Below are 22,533 nucleotides of genomic sequence, written 5' to 3' on the forward strand. Positions count from 1 at the left end.
ATTGCATCGGGATTGGAATACAACAGTCACCATGCCCACTTTCCTCCATGGGAGTAATGTCTCTAACAGTCTACGGTTTGATCGTTCCCTGGAAGACCAGTAGTACTTCCCGAAGCACATCTGGAGGCATTCCGTAAACTGTGGACTTTCAGGGTGTTGAAGAAGCACAAAAATTGCATCGGGATTGAATACAAGAGTCACCATCCGCACTTTCCTCCATGGGATTAATGTCTCAAACAGTCTACTCTTTGATCGTTCCCTGGAAGACCAGTAGTAGTTTCCAATGCACATCTGGAGGCTTTCCTTAATTTGTGGACTATCAGAGTGTTGATGAAACACAGAAATTGCATCGGGATAGAATAAAACTGTCACCATGCCCACTTTCGTCAATGGGAGTAATGTCTCAAACAGTCTACGCTTTGATCTTTCCCTGGAAGACAAGTAGTAATTTCCGATGCACATCTGGAAGCATTCTTTAATCTGTGGACTATCAGAGTGTTGATGAAACACTGAAATTGCATCGGGATTGTATACAACAGTCACCATGCGTACTTTCTTCCATGGGTGTAATACTCAAACAGTCTACGCTTTGATCGTTCCCTGGAAGACCAGTAGCAGTTTCCGATGCACATCTGGAGGCTTTCTGTAATCTGTGGACTATCGGAGTGTTGATGAAACATAGAAATTGCATCGGGATTGAATGCAACAGTCACCATGCGCACTTTCCTCCATGGGAGTAATGTCTCAAACAGTCTACGCTTTGATTGTTCCTGGAAGACCAGTAGTAGTATCCGATTCACATCTGGAGGCATTCTGTAGTCTGTTGACTATCAGAGTGATGATGAAACACTAAAATTGCATCGGGATTGAATACAACAGTCACCATGCCCACTTTCCTCCATGGGAGTAATGTCTCTAACAGTCTACGGTTTGATCGTTCCCTGGAAGACCAGTAGTACTTCCCGAAGCACATCTGGAGGCATTCCGTAAACTGTGGACTTTCAGGGTGTTGATGAAGCACAGAAATTGCATCGGGATTGAATACAAGAGTCACCATCCGCACTTTCCTCCATGGGATTAATGTCTCAAACAGTCTACTTTTTGATCGTTCCCTGGAAGACCAGTAGTAGTTTCCGATGCACATCTGGAGGCTTTCCTTAATTTGTGGACTATCAGAGTGTTGATGAAACACAGAAATTGCATCGGGATAGAATACAACTGTCACCATGCCCACTTTCGTCAATGGGAGTAATGTCTCAAACAGTCTACGCTTTGATCGTTCCCTGGAAGACCAGTAGTAATTTCCGATGCACATCTGGAAGCATTCTTTAATCTGTGGACTATCAGAGTGTTGATGAAACACAGAAATTGCATCGGGATTGTATACAACAGTCACCATGCGCACTTTCTTCCATGGGTGTAATTCTCAAACAGTCTACGCTTTGATCGTTCCCTGGAAGACCAGTAGCAGTTTCCGATGCACATCTGGATGCTTTCTGTAATCTGTGGACTATCGGAGTGTTGATGAAACATAGAAATTGCATCGGGATTGAATGCAACAGTCACCATGCGCACTTTCCTCCATGGGAGTAATGTCTCTAACAGTCTACGCTTTGATCGTTCCCTGGAAGACCAGTAGTAGTTTCCGATGCACATCTGGTGGCATTCTGTAATCTGTGGACTATCAGAGTGTTGATGAAACACAGAAATTGCATCGGGATTGAATACAACAGTCACCATGTGCACTTTCCTCAATGGGAGTAATGTCTCTAACAGTCTACGCTTTGATCGTTCCCTGGAAGACCAGTAGTAGTTTCTGATGCACATCTGGATTCTTTCTGTAATCTGTGGACTATCAGAGTGTTGATGAAACACAGAAATGTCATCGGGATTGAATACAACAGTCACAATGAGCACTTTCCTCCATGGGAATAATGTGTCAAACAGTCTACTCTTTGATCGTTCCCTGGAAGACCAGTAGTAGTTTCCGATGCACATCTGGAGGCATTCTGTAATCTGTGGACTATCAGAATGTTGATGAAACACAGAAATTGCATCGGGATTGAATACGACTGTCACCTTGCGCACTTTCCCCCATGGGAGTAATGTCTCAAAGAGTTTACGATTTGATCGTTCCCTGGAAGACCAGTAGTAGTTTCCGATGCACATCTGGAGGCATTCTGTTATCTGTGGACTATCAGAGTGTTGATGAAACACAGAAATTGCATCGGGATTGAATACAACAGTCACCATGCGCACATTCCTCCATAAAAGTAACGTCTCCTACAGTCTACACTTTGATCGTTCCCTGGATGACCAGTAGTAGTTTCCGATGCACATCTGGAGGCATTCTGTAATCTGTGGACTATCAGAGTGTTGATGAAACACAGAAATTGCATCGGGATTGAATACAACAGTCACCATGCGCACATTCCTCAATGGGAGTAATGTCTCTAACAGTCTACGCTTTGATAGTTCCCTGGAAAACCAGTAGTAGTATCCGATGCACATCGGGATTCTTTCTGTAATCTGTGGACTATCAGAGTGTTGATGAAACACAGAAATGTCATCGGGATTGAATACAACAGTCACCATGCGCACTTTCCTCCATGGGAATAATGTCTCAAACAGTCTACTCTTTGATCGTTCCTTCAAGACCAGTAGTAGTTTCCGATGCACATCTGGAGGCATTCTGTAATCTGTGGTCTATCAGAGTGTTGATGAAACACAGAAATTGAATCGGGATTGAATACAACAGTCACCATGCGCACTTCCCTCAATGGGAGTAATATCTCAAAGAGTTTACGCTTTGATCGTTCCCTGGAAGACCAGTAGTAGTTTCCGATGCACATCTGGAGGCATTCTGTAATCTGTTGACGTTCAAAGTGTTGATGAAACACAGAAATTGCATCGGGATTGAATACAACAGTCACCATGCGCACTTTCCTCCATGGGAGTAATGTCTCTAACAGTCTACGCTTTGATCGTTTCCTGGAAGACCAGTAGTACTTCCCGATGTACATCTGGAGGCTTTCCGTAAACTGTGGACTATCAGAGTGTTGATGAAGCACAGAAATTGCATCGGGATTGAATACAACAGTCACCATGTACACTTTCCTCCATGGGAGTAATGTCTCAAACAGTCTACGCTTTGATCGTTCCCTGAAAGACCAGTAGTAGTTTCCGATACACATCTGGAAGCATTCTGTAATCTGTGGACCATCAGAGAGTTGATGAAACACTGAAATTGCATCGGGATTGAATACAACAGTCACCATGCTCCCTTTCCTTCACGGGAGTAATGTCTCAAACACTCTACGCTTTGATCGTTCCCTGGAAGACCAATAGTAGTTTCCGATGCACATCTCGTGGCATTCTGTAATCTGTGGACTATCTGAGTGAGGATGAAACACAGAAATTGAATCGGGATTGAATACAACAGTCACCATGCGAACTTTCCTCCATGGGAGTAATTCTCATACAGTCTATGCTTTGATCGTTCCCTGGAAGACCAGTAGTAGTTTCCGATGCACATCTGGAGGCATTCTGTAATCTGTGGACTATCAGAATGTTGATGAAACACAGAAATTGCATCGGGATTGAATACAACAGTCACCATGCGCACTTTCCTCCACGGGAGTAATGTCTCAAACAGTCTACGCTTTGATTGTTCCTGGAAGACCAGTAGTAGTTTCCGATTCACATCTGGAGGCATTCTGTAATCTGTTGACTATCAGAGTGTTGATGAAACACTAAAATTGCATCGGGATTGAATACAACAGTCACCATGCCCACTTTCCTCCATGGGAGTAATGTCTCTAACAGTCTACGGTTTGATCGTTCCCTGGAAGACCAGTAGTACTTCCCGAAGCACATCTGGAGGCATTCCGTAAACTGTGGACTTTCAGGGTGTTGATGAAGCACAGAAATTGCATCGGGATTGAATACAAGAGTCACCATCCGCACTTTCCTCCATGGGATTAATGTCTCAAACAGTCTAATCTTTGATCGTTCCCTGGAAGACCAGTAGTAGTTTCCGATGCACATCTGGAGGCTTTCCTTAATTTGTGGACTATCAGAGTGTTGATGAAACACAGAAATTGCATCGGGATAGAATACAACTGTCACCATGCCCACTTTCGTCAATGGGAGTAATGTCTCAAACAGTCTACGCTTTGATCGTTCCCTGGAAGACCAGTAGTAATTTCCGATGCACATCTGGAAGCATTCTTTAAACTGTGGACTATCAGAGTGTTGATGAAACACAGAAATTGCATCGGGATTGTATACAACAGTCACCATGCGCACTTTCTTCCATGGGTGTAATTCTCAAACAGTCTACGCTTTGATCGTTCCCTGGAAGACCAGTAGCAGTTTCCGATGCACATCTGGAGGCTTTCTGTAATCTGTGGACTATCGGAGTGTTGATGAAACATAGAAATTGCATCGGGATTGAATGCAACAGTCACCATGCGCACTTTCCTCCATGGGAGTAATGTCTCTAACAGTCTACGCTTTGATCGTTCCCTGGAAGACCAGTAGTAGTTTCCGATGCACATCTGGTTGCATTCTGTAATCTGTGGACTATCAGAGTGTTGATGAAACACAGAAATTGCATCGGGATTGAATACAACAGTCACCATGCGCACTTTCCACAATGGGAGTAATGTCTCTAACAGTCTACGCTTTGATCGTTCCCTGGAAGACCAGTAGTAGTTTCCGATGCACATATGGATTCTTTCTGTAATCTGTGGACTATCAGAGTGTTGATGAAACACAGAAATGTCATCGGGATTAAATACAACAGTCACCATGAGCACTTTCCTCCATGGGAATAATGTGTCAAAGAGTCTACTCTTTGATCGTTCCCTGGAAGACCAGTAGTAGTTTCCGATGCACATCTGGAGGCATTCTGTAATCTGTAGACTATCAGAATGTTGATGAAACACAGAAATTGCATCGGGATTGAATACAACTGTCACCTTGCGCACTTTCCCCCATGGGAGTAATGTCTCAAAGAGTTTACGATTTGATCGTTCCCTGGAAGACCAGTAGTAGTTTCCGATGCACATCTGGAGGCATTCTGTTATCTGTGGACTATCAGAGTGTTGATGAAACACAGAAATTGCATCGGGATTGAATACAACAGTCACCATGCGAACTTTCCTCCATGGGAGTAATTCTCATACAGTCTATGCTTTGATCGTTCCCTGGAAGACCAGTAGTAGTTTCCGATGCACATCTGGAGGCATTCTGTAATCTGTGGACTATCAGAATGTTGATGAAACACAGAAATTGCATCGGGATTGAATACAACAGTCACCATGCGCACTTTCCTCCACGGGAGTAATGTCTCAAACAGTCTACGCTTTGATTGTTCCTGGAAGACCAGTAGTAGCTTCCGAAGCACGTCTGGTAGGATTCTATAATCTGAGGACTATCAGAGTGTTGATGAAACACAGAAATTGCATCGGGATTGAATACAACAGTCACCATGTGCACTTTCCTCCATTGGAGTAATGTCTGTAACAGTCTACGTTTTGATCGTTCCCTGGGAGACCAGTAGTACCTCCCGATGCACATCTGGAGGCTTTCCGTAAACTGTTGACTATCAGTGTGTTGATGAAGCACAGAAATTGCATCGGGATTGAATACAACAGTCACCATGCGCACTTTCCTCCATGGGAGTAATGTCTCAAACAGTCTACTCTTTGATCGTTCCCTGGAAGACCAGTAGTAGTTTCCGATTCACATCTGGAGGCATTCTGTAATCTGTTGACTATCAGAGTGTTGATGAAACACTAAAATTGCATCGGGATTGAATACAACAGTCACCATGCCCACTTTCCTCCATGAGAGTAATGTCTCTAACAGTCTACGGTTTGATCGTTCCCTGGAAGACCAGTAGTACTTCCCGAAGCACATCTGGAGGCATTCCGTAAACTGTGGACTTTCAGGGTGTTGATGAAGCACAGAAATTGCATCGGGATTGAATACAAGAGTCACCATCCGCACTTTCCTCCATGGGATTAATGTCTCAAACAGTCTACTCTTTGATCGTTCCCTGGAAGACCAGTAGTAGTTTCCGATGCACATCTGGAGGCTTTCCTTAATTTGTGGACTATCAGAGTGTTGATGAAACACAGAAATTGCATCGGGGTAGAATACAACTGTCACCGTGCCCACTTTCGTCAATGGGAGTAATGTCTCAAACCGTCTACGCTTTGATCGTTCCCTGGAAGACCAGTAGTAATTTCCGATGCACATCTGGAAGCATTCTTTAATCTGTGGACTATCAGAGTGTTGATGAAACACAGAAATTGCATCGGGATTGTATACAACAGTCACCATGCGCACTTTCTTCCATGGGTGTAATTCTCAAACAGTCTACGCTTTGATCGTTCCCTGGAAGACCAGTAGCAGTTTCCGATGCACATCTGGAGGCTTTCTGTAATCTGTGGACTATCGGAGTGTTGATGAAACATAGAAATTGCATCGGGATTGAATGCAACAGTCTCCATGCGCACTTTCCTCCTTGGGAGTAATGACTCTAACAGTCTACGCTTTGATCGTTCCCTGGAAGACTAGTAGTAGTTTCCGATGCACATCTGGATTCTTTCTGTAATCTGTGGACTATCAGAGTGTTGATGAAACACAGAAATGTCATCGGGATTGAATTCAACTGTCACCATGAGCACTTTCCTCCATGGGAATAATGTGTCAAACAGTCTACTCTTTGATCGTTCCCTGGAAGACCAGTAGTAGTTTCCGATGCACATCTGGAGGCATTCTGTAATCTGTGGACTATCAGAATGTTGATGAAACACAGAAATTGCATCGGGATTGAATACAACTGTCACCATGCGCACTTTCCTCCATAGGAGTAATGTCTCAAAGAGTTATGCTTTGATCGTTCCCTGGAAGACCAATAGTAGTTTCCGATGCACATCTGGAGGCATTCTGTTATCTGTGGACTATCAGAGTGTTGATGAAACACACGATTTGATCGTTCCCTGGAAGACCAGTAGTAGTTTCCGATGCACATCTGGAGGCATTCTGTAATCAGTGGACTATCAGAATGTTGATGAAACACAGAAATTGTATCGGGATTGAATACAACTGTCACCTTGCGCACTTTCCCCCATGGGAGTAATGTCTCAAAGAGTTTACGCTTTGATCGTTCCCTGGAAGACCAATAGTAGTTTCCGATGCACATCTGGAGGCATTCTGTTATCTGTGGACTATCAGAGTGTTGATGAAACACAGAAATTGCATCGGGATTGAATACAACAGTCACCATGCGCACATTCCTCCATAAAAGTAATGTCTCCTACAGTCTACACTTTGATCATTCCCTGGATGAGCAGTTGTAGTTTCCGATGCACATCTGGAGATATTCTGTAATCTGTGGACTATCAGAGTGTTAATGAAACACAGAAATTGCATCGGGATTGAATACAACAATCACAATGCGCACTTTTTCTAAATGGGAGTAATGTCTCAAACAGTCTACGCTGTGATCGTTCCCTGGAAGACCACTAGTAGTTTCCGATGGACATCTGGTGGCATTCTGTAATCTGTAGACTATCAGAGTGTTGATGATACACAGAAATTGCATCGGGATTGAACACAACAGTCACCATGCGCACTTTCCTCCATGGGAGTAATGTCTCTAACAGTCTATGCTTTGATCGTTCCCTGGAAGACCAGTAGTAGTTTCCGATGCACATCTGGAGGCATTCTGTAATCTGTGGACTATCAGAATGTAGATGAAACACAGAAATTGCATCGGGATTGAATACAACAGTCACCATGCGCACTTTCCTCCATGGGAGTAATGTCTCTAACAGTCTACGCTTTGATCGTTCCCTGGAAGACCAGTAGTAGTTTCCGATGCACATCTGGAGGCATTCTGTAATCTGTGGACTATCAGAATGTTGATGAAACACAGAAATTGCATCGGGATTGAATACAACAGTCACCATGCGCACTTTCCTCCATAGGAGTAATGTCTCAAAGAGATATGCTTTGATCGTTCCCTGGAAGACCAGTAGTAGTTTCCGATGCACATCTGGAGGCATTCTGTAATCTGTGGACTATCAGAATGTTGATGAAACACAGAAATTGCATCGGGATTGAATACAACTGTCACCATGCGCACTTTCCTCCATGGGAGTAATGTCTCAAAGAGTTTACGCTTTGATCGTTCCCTGGAAGACCAATAGTAGTTTCCGATGCACATCTGGAGGCATTCTGTTATCTGTGGACTATCAGAGTGTTGATGAAACACAGAAATTGCATCGGGATTGAATACATCAGTCACCATGCGCACATTCCTCCATAAAAGTAATGTCTCCTACAGTCTACACTTTGATCATTCCCTGGATGAGCAGTCGTAGTTTCCGATGCACATCTGGAGGCATTCTGTAATCTGTGGATTATCAGAGTGTTGATGAAACACAGAAATTGCATCGGTATTGAATACAACAGTCACTATGCGCACTTTCCTCCACGGGAGTAATGTCTCAAACAGTCTACGCTTTGATCGTTCCTGGAAGACCAGTAGTAGTTTCCGATGAACGTCTGGTTGGATTCTGTAATCTGTGGACTATCAGAGTGTTGATGAAACACAGAAATTGCATCGGGATTGAATACAACAGTCACCATGCGCACTTTCCTCCATGGGAGTAATGTCTCTAACAGTCTACGCTTTGATCGTTCCCTGGAAGACCAGTAGTACCTCCCGATGCAAGTCTGGAGGCTTTCCGTAAACTGTGGACTATCAGAGTGTTGATGAAGCACAGAAATTGCATCGGGTTTGAATACAACAGTCACCATGCGCACTTTCCTATATGGGAGTAATGTCTCTAACAGTCTACGCTTTGATCGTTCCCTGGAAGACCAGTAGTAGTTTACGATGCACATCTGGAGGCATTCCTTAATTTGTGGACTATCAGAGTGTTGATGAAACACAGAAATTGCATCGGGATTGAATACAACAGTCACCATGCTCCCTTTCCTTCATGTGAGTAATGTCTCAAACACTCTACGCTTTGATCGTTCCCTGGAAGACCAGTAGTAGTTTCCGGTGCACATCTGGAGGCATTCTGTAATCTGTGGACTATCAGAGTGTTGATGAAACACAGAAATTGCATCGGGATTGAATACAACAGTCACCATGCGAACTTTCCCCCATGGGAGTAATTCTCAAACAGTCTACGCTTTGATCGTTCCCTGGAAGACCAGTAGTAGTTTCCGATGCACATCTGGTGGCATTCTGTAATCTGTAGACTATCAGAATGTTGATGAAACACAGAAATTGCATCGGGATTGAATAAAACTGTCACCATTCGCACTTTCCTCCATGGGAGTAATGTCTCAAAGAGTTTACGCTTTGATCGTTCCCTGGAAGACCAGTAGAAGTTTCCGATGCACAACTGGAGGCATTCTGTTATCTGTGGAGTATCAGAGTGTTGATGAAACACAGAAATTGCATCGGGATGGAATACAACAGTCACCATGCGCATATTCCTCCATAAAAGTAATGTCTCCTACAGTCTACACTATGATCGTTAGCTGGATGACCAGTAGTAGTTTCCGATGCACATCTGGAGGCATTATGTAATCTGTGGACTATCAGAGTGTTGATGAAACACAGAAATTGCATCGGGATTGAATACAACAGTCACCATGCGCACATTCCTCAATGGGAGTAATGTCTCTAACAGTCTACGCTTTGATAGTTCCCTGGAAAACCAGTAGTAGTTTCCGATGCACATCGGGATTCTTTCTGTAATCTGTGGACTATCAGAGTGTTGATGAAACACAGAAATGTCATCGGGATTGAATACAACAGTCACCATGCGCACTTTCCTCCGTGGGAATAATGTCTCAAACAGTCTACACTTTGATCGTTCCTTCAAGACCAGTAGTAGTTTCCGATGCACATCTGGAGGCATTCTGTAATCTGTGGTCTATCAGAGTGTTGATGAAACACAGAAATTGAATCGGGATTGAATACAACAGTCACCATGCGCACTTCCCTCCATGGGAGTAATATCTCAAAGAGTTTACGCTTTGATCGTTCCCTGGAAGACCAGTAGTAGTTTCCGATGCACATCTGGAGGCATTCTGTAATCTGTGGACTATCAGCGTGTTGATGAAACACAGAAATTGCATCGGGATTGAATACAACAGTCACCATGCGCACTTTCCTCCATGGGAGTAATGTCTCTAACAGTCTACGCTTTGATCGTTTCCTGGAAGACCAGTAGTACTTCCCGATGTACATCTGGAGGCTTTCCGTAAACTGTGGACTATCAGAGTGTTGATGAAGCACAGAAATTGCATCGGGATTGAATACAACAGTCACCATGTACACTTTCCTCCATTTGAGTAATGTCTCAAACAGTCTACGCTTTGATCGTTCCCTGAAAGACCAGTAGTAGTTTCCGATCCACATCTGGAAGCATTCTGTAATCTGTGGACCATCAGAGAGTTGATGAAACACTGAAATTGCATCGGGATTGAATACAACAGTCACCATGCTCCCTTTCCTTCACGGGAGTAATGTCTCAAACACTCAACGCTTTGATCATTCCCTGGAAGACCAATAGTAGTTTCCGATGCACATCTCGTGGCATTCTGTAATCTGTGGACTATCAGAGTGAGGATGAAACACAGAAATTGCATCGTAATTGAATACAACAGTCACCATGCGAACTTTCCTCCATGGGAGTAATTCTCATACAGTCTATGCTTTGATCGTTCCCTGGAAGACCAGTAGTAGTTTCCAATGCACATCTGGAGGCATTCTGTAATCTGTGGACTATTAGAATGTTGATGAAACACAGAAATTGCATCGGGATTGAATACAACAGTCACCATGCGCACTTTCCTCCACGGGAGTAATGTCTCAAACAGTCTACGCTTTGATTGTTCCTGGAAGACCAGTAGTAGTTTCCGATGCACATCTGGAGGCATTCTGTAATCTGTGGACTATCAGCGTGTTGATGAAACACAGAAATTGCATCGGGATTGAATACAACAGTCACCATGCGCACTTTCCTCCATGGGAGTAATGTCTCTAACAGTCTACGCTTTGATCGTTTCCTGGAAGACCAGTAGTACTTCCCGATGTACATCTGGAGGCTTTCCGTAAACTGTGGACTATCAGAGTGTTGATGAAGCACAGAAATTGCATCGGGATTGAATACAACAGTCACCATGTACACTTTCCTCCATTTGAGTAATGTCTCAAACAGTCTACGCTTTGATCGTTCCCTGAAAGACCAGTAGTAGTTTCCGATCCACATCTGGAAGCATTCTGTAATCTGTGGACCATCAGAGAGTTGATGAAACACTGAAATTGCATCGGGATTGAATACAACAGTCACCATGCTCCCTTTCCTTCACGGGAGTAATGTCTCAAACACTCTACGATTTGATCGTTCCCTGGAAGACCAATAGTAGTTTCCGATGCACATCTCGTGGCATTCTGTAATCTGTGGACTATCAGAGTGAGGATGAAACACAGAAATTGCATCGTAATTGAATACAACAGTCACCATGCGAACTTTCCTCCATGGGAGTAATTCTCATACAGTCTATGCTTTGATCGTTCCCTGGAAGACCAGTAGTAGTTTCCGATGCACATCTGGAGGCATTCTGTAATCTGTGGACTATTAGAATGTTGATGAAACACAGAAATTGCATCAGGATTGAATACAACAGTCACCATGCGCACTTTCCTCCACGGGAGTAATGTCTCAAACAGTCTACGCTTTGATTGTTCCTGGAAGACCAGTAGTAGTTTCCGAAGCACGTCTGGTAGTATTCTGTAATCTGTGGACTATCAGAGTGTTGATGAAACACAGAAATTGCATCGGGATTGAATACAACAGTCACCATGTGCACTTTACTTCATGGGAATAATGTCTCAAACAGTCTACGCTTTGATCGTTCCTAGAAAGACCAGTAGTAGTTTCCGATGCACATCTGGAGGCATTCTGTTATCTGTGGACTATCAGAATGTTGATGAAACACAGAAATTGCATCGGAATTGAATACAACAGTCACCATGCGCACTGTCCTCCATTGGAGTAATGTCTGTAACAGTCTACGCTTTGATCGTACCCTGGGAGACCAGTAGCACTTCCCGATACACATCTGGAGGCTTTCCGTAAACTGTTGACTATCAGAGTGTTGATGAAGCACAGAAATTGCATCGGGATTGAATATAACAGTCACCATGCGCACTTTCCTCCATGGGAGTAATGTCTCAAACAGTCTACTCTTTGATCGTTCCCTGGAAGACCAGTAGTAGTTTCCGATGCACATCTGGAGGCTTTCCTTAATTTGTGGACTATCAGAGTGTTGATGAAACACAGAAATTGCATCGGGATAGAATACAACTGTCACCATGCCCACTTTCGTCCATGGGAGTAATGTCTCAAACAGTCTACGCTTTGATCGTTCCCTGGAAGACCAGTAGTAGTTTCCGATGCACATCGGGATTCTTTCTGTAATCTGTGACTATCAGAGTGTTGATGAAACACAGAAATGTCATCGGGATTGAATACAACAGTCACCATGCGCACTTTCCTCCATGGGAATATTGTCTCAAACAGTCTACTCTTTGATCGTTCCTGGAAGACCAGTAGTAGTTTCCGATGCACATCTGGAGGCATTCTGTAATCTGTGGACTATCAGAATGTTGATGAAACACAGAAATTGCATCGGGATTGAATACAACAGTCACCATGCGCACTTTCCTCCATAGGAGTAATGTCTCAAAGAGATATGCTTTGATCGTTCCCTGGAAGACCAGTAGTAGTTTCCGATGCACATCTGGAGGCATTCTGTAATCTGTGGACTATCAGAATGTTGATGAAACACAGAAATTGCATCGGGATTGAATACAACTGTCACCATGCGCACTTTCCTCCATGGGAGTAATGTCTCAAAGAGTTTACGCTTTGATCGTTCCCTGGAAGACCAATAGTAGTTTCCGATGCACATCTGGAGGCATTCTGTTATCTGTGGACTATCAGAGTGTTGATGAAACACAGAAATTGCATCGGGATTGAATACATCAGTCACCATGCGCACTTTCCTCCATGGGAGTAATGTCTCTAACAGTCTACACTTTGATCATTCCCTGGATGAGCAGTCGTAGTTTCCGATGCACATCTGGAGGCATTCTGTAATCTGTGGATTATCAGAGTGTTGATGAAACACAGAAATTGCATCGGTATTGAATACAACAGTCACTATGCGCACTTTCCTCCACGGGAGCAATGTCTCAAACAGTCTACGCTTTGATCGTTCCTGGAAGACCAGTAGTAGTTTCCGATGAACGTCTGGTTGGATTCTGTAATCTGTGGACTATCAGAGTGTTGATGAAACACAGAAATTGCATCGGGATTGAATACAACAGTCACCATGCGCACTTTCCTCCATGGGAGTAATGTCTCTAACAGTCTAAGCTTTGATCGTTCCCTGGAAGACCAGTAGTACTTCCCGATGCAAGTCTGGAGGCTTTCCGTAAACTGTGGACTATCAGAGTGTTGATGAAGCACAGAAATTGCATCGGGTTTGAATACAACAGTCACCATGCGCACTTTCCTATATGGGAGTAATGTCCCTAACAGTCTACGCTTTGATCGTTCCCTGGAAGACCAGTAGTAGTTTACGATGCACATCTGGAGGCATTCCTTAATTTGTGGACTATCAGAGTGTTGATGAAACACAGAAATTGCATCGGGATTGAATACAACAGTCACCATGCTCCCTTTCCTTCATGTGAGTAATGTCTCAAACACTCTACGCTTTGATCGTTCCCTGGAAGACCAGTAGTAGTTTCCGGTGCACATCTGGAGGCATTCTGTAATCTGTGGACTATCAGAGTGTTGATGAAACACAGAAATTGCATCGGGATTAAATACAACAGTCACCATGCGAACTTTCCTCCATGGGAGTAATTCTCAAACAGTCTACGCTTTGATCGTTCCCTGGAAGACCAGTAGTAGTTTCCGATGCACATCTGGTGGCATTCTGTAATCTGTAGACTATCAGAGTGTTGATGAAACACAGAAATTGCATCGGGATTGAATACAACAGTCACCATGCGCACTTTCCTCCATGGGAGTAATGTCTCTAACAGTCTACGCTTTGATCGTTCCCTGGAAGACCAGTAGTAGTTTCCGATGCACATCTGGTGGCATTCTGTAATCTGTGGACTATCAGAGTGTTGATGAAGCACAGAAATTGCATCGGGATTGAATACAACAGTCACCATGCGCACTTTCCTCAATGGGAGTAATGTCTCTAACAGTCTACGCTTTGATAGTTCCCTGGAAAACCAGTAGTAGTTTCCGATGCACATCGGGATTCTTTCTGTAATCTGTGGACTATCAGAGTGTTGATGAAACACAGAAATGTCATCGGGATTGAATACAACAGTCACCATGCGCACTTTCCTCCATGGGAATAATGTCTCAAACAGTCTACTCTTTGATCGTTCCTGGAAGACCAGTAGTAGTTTCCGATGCACATCTGGAGGCATTCTGTAATCTGTGGACTATCAGAATGTTGATGAAACACAGAAATTGCATCGGGATTGAATAAAACTGTCACCATTCGCACTTTCCTCCATGGGAGTAATGTCTCAAAGAGTTTACGCTTTGATCGTTCCCTGGAAGACCAGTAGAAGTTTCCGATGCACATCTGGAGGCATTCTGTTATCTGTGGAGTATCAGAGTGTTGATGAAACACAGAAATTGCATCGGGATGGAATACAACAGTCACCATGCGCATATTCCTCCATAAAAGTAATGTCTCCTACAGTCTACACTTTGATCGTTAGCTGGATGACCAGTAGTAGTTTCCGATGCACATCTGGAGGCATTATGTAATCTGTGGACTATCAGAGTGTTGATGAAACACAGAAATGTCATCGGGATTGAATACAACAGTCACCATGCGCACGTTCCTCCGTGGGAATAATGTCTCAAACAGTCTACTCTTTGATCGTTCCTTCAAGACCAGTAGTAGTTTCCGATGCACATCTGGAGGCATTCTGTAATCTGTGGTCTATCAGAGTGTTGATGAAACACAGAAATTGAATCGGGATTGAATACAACAGTCACCATGCGCACTTCCCTCCATGGGAGTAATATCTCAAAGAGTTTACGCTTTGATCGTTCCCTGGAAGACCAGTAGTAGTTTCCGATGCACATCTGGAGGCATTCTGTAATCTGTGGACTATCAGCGTGTTCATGAAACACAGAAATTGCATCGGGATTGAATACAACAGTCACCATGCGCACTTTCCTCCATGGGAGTAATGTCTCTAACAGTCTACGCTTTGATCGTTTCCTGGAAGACCAGTAGTACTTCCCGATGTACATCTGGAGGCTTTCCGTAATCTGTGGACCATCAGAGCGTTGATGAAACACTGAAATTGCATCGGGATTGAATACAACAGTCACCATGCTCCCTTTCCTTCACGGGAGTAATGTCTCAAACACTCTACGCTTTGATCGTTCCCTGGAAGACCAATAGTAGTTTCCGATGCACATCTCGTGGCATTCTGTAATCTGTGGACTATCAGAGTGAGGATGAAACACAGAAATTGCATCAGGATTGAATACAACAGTCACCATGCGAACTTTCCTCCATGGGAGTAATTCTCATACAGTCTATGCTTTGATCGTTCCCTGGAAGACCAGTAGTAGTTTCCGATGCACATCTGGAGGCATTCTGTAATCTGTGGACTATTAGAATGTTGATGAAACACAGAAATTGCATCGGGATTGAATACAACAGTCACCATGCGCACTTTCCTCCACGGGAGTAATGTCTCAAACAGTCTACGCTTTGATTGTTCCTGGAAGACCAGTAGTAGTTTCCGAAGCACGTCTGGTAGGATTCTGTAATCTGTGGACTATCAGAGTGTTGATGAAACACAGAAATTGCATCGGGATTGAATACAACAGTCACCATGTGCACTTTACTTCATGGGAATAATGTCTCAAACAGTGTACGCTTTGATCGTTCCTAGAAAGACCAGTAGTAGTTTCCGATGCACATCTGGAGGCATTCTGTTATCTGTGGACTATCAGAATGTTGATGAAACACAGAAATTGCATCGGAATTGAATACAACAGTCACCATGCGCACTGTCCTCCATTGGAGTAATGTCTGTAACAGTCTACGCTTTGATCGTACCCTGGGAGACCAGTAGCACTTCCCGATACACATCTGGAGGCTTTCCGTAAACTGTTGACTATCAGAGTGTTGATGAAGCACAGAAATTGCATCGGGATTGAATACAACAGTCACCATGCGCACTTTCCTCCATGGGAGTAATGTCTCAAACAGTCTACTCTTTGATCGTTCCCTGGAAGACCAGTAGTAGTTTTCGATTCACATCTGGAGGCATTCTGTAATCTGTTGACTATCAGAGTGTTGATGAAGCACAGAAATTTCATCGGGATTGAATACAACAGTCACCATGCCCACTTTCCTCCATGGGAGTAGTGTCTCTAACAGTCTAGGGTTTGATCGTTCCCTGGAAGACCAGTAGTACTTCCCGAAGCAAATCTGGAGGCATTCCGTAAACTGTGGAATTTCAGGGTGTTGATGAAGCACAGAAATTGCATCGGGATTGAATACAAGAGTCACCATCGGCACTTTCCTCCATCTGATTAAAGTCTCAAACAGTCTACTCTTTGATCGTTCCCTGGAAGACCAGTAGTAGTTTCCGATGCACATCTGGAGGCTTTCCTTAATTTGTGGACTATCAGAGTGTTGATGAAACACAGAAATTGCATCGGGATAGAATACAACTGTCACCATGCCCACTTTCGTCCATGGGAGTAATGTCTCAAACAGTCTACGCTTTGATCGTTCCCTGGAAGACCAGTAGTAATTTCCGATGCACATCTGAAAGCATTCTGTAATCTGTGGACTATCAGAGTGTTGATGAAACACAGAAATTGCATCGGGATTGTATACAACAGTCACCATGCGCACTTTCTTCCATGGGTGTAATTCTCAAACATTCTACGCTTTGATCGTTCCCTGGAAGACCAGTAGCAGTTTCCGATGCACATCTGGAGGCTTTCTGTAATCTGTGGACTATCAGAGTGTTGATGAAACATAGAAATCGCATCGGGATTGAATGCAACAGTCACCATGCGCACTTTCCTCCATGGGAGTAATGTCTCAAACAGTCTACGCTTTGATCGTTCCCTGGATGACCAGTAGTAGTTTCCGATTAACATCTGGATACTTTCTGTAATCTGTGGACTATCAGAGTGTTGATGAAACTAAGAAATTGCATCGGGATTGAATACAACAGTCACCATGCGCACTTTCCTCCAGGGGAGTACTGTCTCAAACAGTCTACGCTTTGATTGTTCCTGGAAGACCAGTAGTAGCTTCCGAAGCACGTCTGGTAGGATTCTGTAATCTGTGGACTATCAGAGTGTTGATGAAACACAGAAATTGCATCGGGATTGAATACAACAGTCACCATGTGCACTTTACTTCATGGGAATAATGTCTCAAACAGTCTACGCTTTGATCGTTCCCTGGATGACCAGTAGTAGTTTCCGATTAACATCTGGATGCTTTCTGTAATCTGTGGACTATCAGAGTGTTGATGAAACTAAGAAATTGCATCGGGATTGAATACAACAGTCACCATGCGCACTTTCCTCCGCGGGAGTAATGTCTCAAACAGTCTACGCTGTGATCATACCCTGGAAGACCAGTAGTAGTTTCCAATGGACATCTGGTGGTATTCTGTAATCTGTAGACTATCAGAGTGTTGATGAAACACAGAAATTGCATCGGGATTGAATACAACAGTCACCATGCGCACTTTCCTCCATGGGAGTAATGTCTCTAACAGTCTACGCTTTGATCGTTCCCTGGAAGACCAGTAGTAGTTTCCGATGCACATCTGGTGGCATTCTGTAATCTGTGGACTATCAGAGTGTTGATGAAACACAGAAATTGCATCGGGATTGAATACAACAGTCACCATGCGCACTTTCCTCAATGGGAGTAATGTCTCTAACAGTCTACGCTTTGATCGTTCCCTGGAAGACCAGTAGTAGTTTCCGATGCACATCTGGATTCTTTCTGTAATCTGTGGACTATCAGAGTGTTGATGAAACACAGAAATGTCATCGGGATTGAATACAACAGTCACCATGCGCACTTTCCTCCATGGGAATAATGTCTCAAACAGTCTACTCTTTGATCGTTCCCTGGAAGACCAGTAGCAGTTTCCGATGCACATCTGGAGGCATTCTGTAATCTGTGGACTATCAGAATGTTGATGAAACACAGAAATTGCATCGGGATTGAATACAACTGTCACCTTGCGCACTTTCCTCCATGGGAGTAATGTCTCAAAGAGTTTACGATTTGATCGTTCCCTGGAAGACCAGTAGTAGTTTCCGATGCACATCTATAGGCATTCTGTTATCTGTGGACTATCAGAGTGTTGATGAAACACAGAAATTGCATCGGGATTGAATACAACAGTCACCATGCGCACATTCCTCCATAAAAGTAATGTCTCCTACAGTCTACACTTTGATCGTTCCCTGGATGACCAGTAGTAGTTTCCGATGCACATCTGGAGGCATTCTGTAACCTGTGGACTATCAGAGTGTTGATGAAACACAGAAATTGCGTCGGGATTGAATACAACAGTCACCATGCGCACTTACCTCCATAGGAGTAATGTCTCAAAGAGTTATGCTTTGATCGTTCCCTGGAAGACCAGTAGTAGTTTCCGATGCACATCTGGAGGCATTCTGTAATCTGTGGACTATCAGAATGTTGATGAAACACAGAAATTGCATCGGGATTGAATACAACTGTCACCATGCGCACTTTCCTCCATGGGAGTAATGTCTCAAAGAGTTTACGCTTTGATCGTTCCCTGGAAGACCAATAGTAGTTTCCGCTGCACATCTGGAGGCATTCTGTTATCTGTGGACTATCAGAGTGTTGATGAAACACAGGAATTGCATCGGGATTGAATACAACAGTCACCATGCGCACATTCCTCCATAAAAGTAATGTCTCCTACAGTCTACACTTTGATCATTCCCTGGATGAGCAGTCGTAGTTTCCGATGCACATCTGGAGGCATTCTGTAATCTGTGGACTATCAGAGTGTTGATGAAACACAGAAATTGCATCGGTATTGAATACAACAGTCACCATGCGCACTTTCCTCCACGGGAGTAATGTCTCAAACAGTCTAAGCTTTGACCGTTCCTGGAAGACCAGTAGTAGTTTCCGATGAACGTCTGGTTGGATTCTGTAATCTGTGGACAATCAGAGTGTTGATGAAACACAGAAATTGCATCGGGATTGAATACAACAGTCACCATGCGCACTTTCCTCCATGGGAGTAATGTCTCTAACAGTCTAAGCTTTGATCGTTCCCTGGGAGACCAGTAGTACTTCCCGATGCAAGTCTGGAGGCATTCCTTAATTTGTGGACTATCAGAGTGTTGATGAAACACAGAAATTGCATCGGTATTGAATACAACTGTCACCATGCCCTCTTTCGTCCATGGGAGTAATGTCTCAAACAGTCTACGCTTTGATCGTTCCCTGGAAGACCAGTAGTGGTTTCCGATGCACATCAGGAAGCATTCTGTAATCTGTGGACTATCAGAGTGTTGATGAAACACAGAAATTGCATCGGGATTGAATACAACAGTCACCATGCTCCCTTTCCTTCATGGGAGTAATGTCTCAAACACTCTACGATTTGATCGTTCCCTGGAAGACCAGTAGTAGTTTCCGGTGCACATCTGGAGGCATTCTGTAATCTGTGGACTATCAGAGTGTTGATGAAACACAGAAATTGCATCGGGATTGGATAAAACAGTCACCATGCGCACTTTCTTCCATGGGAGTACTGTCTCAAACAGTCTACGATTTGATCGTTCCCTGGAAGACCAGTAGTAGTTCCGATGCACATCTGGAGGCATTCTGTAGTCTGTGGAGTATCAGAGTGTTGATGAAAAACAGAAATTGCATCGGGATTGAATACAACAGTCACCATGCGAACTTTCCTCCATGGAAGTATTTCTCAAACAGTCTACGCTTTGATCGTTCCCTGGAAGACCAGTAGTAGTTTCCGATGCACATCTGGTGGCATTCTGTAATCTGTAGACTATCAGAGTGTTGATGAAACACAGAAATTGCATCGGGATTGAATACAACAGTCACCATGCGCACTTTCCTCCATGGGAGTAATGTCTCTAACAGTCTACGCTTTGATCGTTCCCTGGAATACCAGTAGTAGTTTCCGATGGACATCTGGTGGCATTCTGTAATCTGTGGACTATCAGAGTGTTGATGAAACACAGAAATTGCATCGGGATTGAATACAACAGTCACCATGCGCACTTTCCTCAATGGGAGTAATGTCTCTAACAGTCTACGCTTTGATAGTTCCCAGGAAAACCAGTAGTAGTTTCCGATGCACATCGGGATTCTTTCTGTAATCTGTGGACTATCAGAGTGTTGATGAAACACAGAAATGTCATCGGGATTGAATACAACAGTCACCATGCGCACTTTCCTCCATGGGAATAATGTCTCAAACGGTCTACACTTTGGTCGTTCCTGGAAGACCAGTAGTAGTTTCCGATGCACATCTGGAGCCATTCTGTAATCTGTGGACTATCAGAATGTTGATGCAACACAGAAATTGCATCGGGATTGAATACAACTGTCACCATTCGCACTTTCCTCCATGGGAGTAATGTCTCAAAGAGTTTACGCTTTGATCGTTCCCTGGAAGACCAGTAGAAGTTTCCGATGCACATCTGGAGGCATTCTTTTATCTGTGGACTATCAGAGTGTTGATGAAACACAGAAATTGCATCGGGATTGACCACAACAGTCACCATGCGCATATTCCTCCATAAAAGTAATGTCTCCTACAGTCTACACATTGATCGTTATGTGGATGACCAGTAGTAGTTTCCGATGCACATCTGGAGGCATTCTGTAATCTGTGGACTATCAGAGTGTTGATGAAACACAGAAATTGTATCGGTATTGAATACAACAGTCACCATGCGCACTTTCCTCCACGGGAGTAATGTCTCAAACAGTCTACGCTTTGATCGTTCCTGGAAGACCAGTAGTAGTTTCCGATGAACGTCTGGTCGAATTCTTTAATCTGTGGAGTATCAGAGTGTTGATGAAACACAGAAATTGCATCGGGATAGAATACAACAGTCACCATGCGAACTTTCCTCCATGGGAGTAATTCTGAAACAGTCTACGCTCTGATCGTTCCCTGGAAGACCAGTAGTAGTTTCCGATGCACATCTGGTGGCATTCTGTAATCTGTAGACTATCAGAGTGTTGATGAAACACAGAAATTGCATCGGGATTGAATACAACAGTCACCATGAGCACTTTCCTCCATGGGAGTAATGTCTCTAAGAGTCTACGATTTGATCGTTCCCTGGAAGACCAGTAGTAGTTTCCGATGCTCATCTGGATGCTTTCTGTAATCTGTGGACTATCAGAGTGTTGATGAAACACAGAAATTGCATCGGGATTGAATACAACAGTGTCCATGCGCAGTTTCCTCCATGTGAGTAAAGTCTCAAACAGTCTACGCTTTGATCGTTCCCTGGAAGACCTGTAGTAGTTTCCGATGCACATCTGGTGGCATTCTGTAATCTGTTGACTATCAGAGTGTTGATGAAAGAAAGATATTGCTTCGGGATTGAATACAACAGTCACCATGCGCACTTTCCTCCATACGAGGAATGTCTCTAACAGCCTACGCTTTGATCGTTCCCTGGAAGGCCAGTAGTTGTTTCCGATGCATATCTGGATACTTTCTGTAATCTGTGGACTATCAGAGTGTTGGTGAAACACAGAAATTGCATTGGGATTGAATAGAACAGTCACCATGCGCACTTACCTCCATAAAAGTAATGTCTCAAACAGTCTACGCTTTGATCGTTCCCTGGAAGACCAGTAGTTGTTTCCGATGCACATCTGGTGGCATTCTGTAATCTGTGGACTATCAGAGTGTTGATGAAACACAGAAATTGCATCGGGATTGAATACAACAGTCACCATGGGCACTTTCCTCCTTCGGAGTAATGTCTCAAAGAGTTTACGCTTTGATCGTTCCCTGGAAGACCAGTAGTAGTTTCCGATGCACATCTGGATTTATTCTGTAATCTGTGGACTATCAGAGTGTTGATGAAACACAGAAATTGCATCGGGATTGAATACAACAGTCACCATGCGCGAATTCCTCCATAAAAGTAATGTCTCAAACAGTCTACGATTTGATAGTTCCCTGGAAGACCAGTAGTAGTTTCCGATGCCCATCCTGAGACATTCTGTAATCTGTGGAGTATCAGAGTGTTGATGAAACTAAGAGATTGCATCGGGATTGAATACAACAGTCACCATGCGCACTCTCCTCCAAAGGAGTAATGCCTCAAACAGTCT

Source organism: Schistocerca gregaria, chromosome 1 (genome assembly GCF_023897955.1).
Source record: "Schistocerca gregaria isolate iqSchGreg1 chromosome 1, iqSchGreg1.2, whole genome shotgun sequence".
NCBI lineage: Eukaryota > Metazoa > Arthropoda > Insecta > Orthoptera > Acrididae > Schistocerca > Schistocerca gregaria.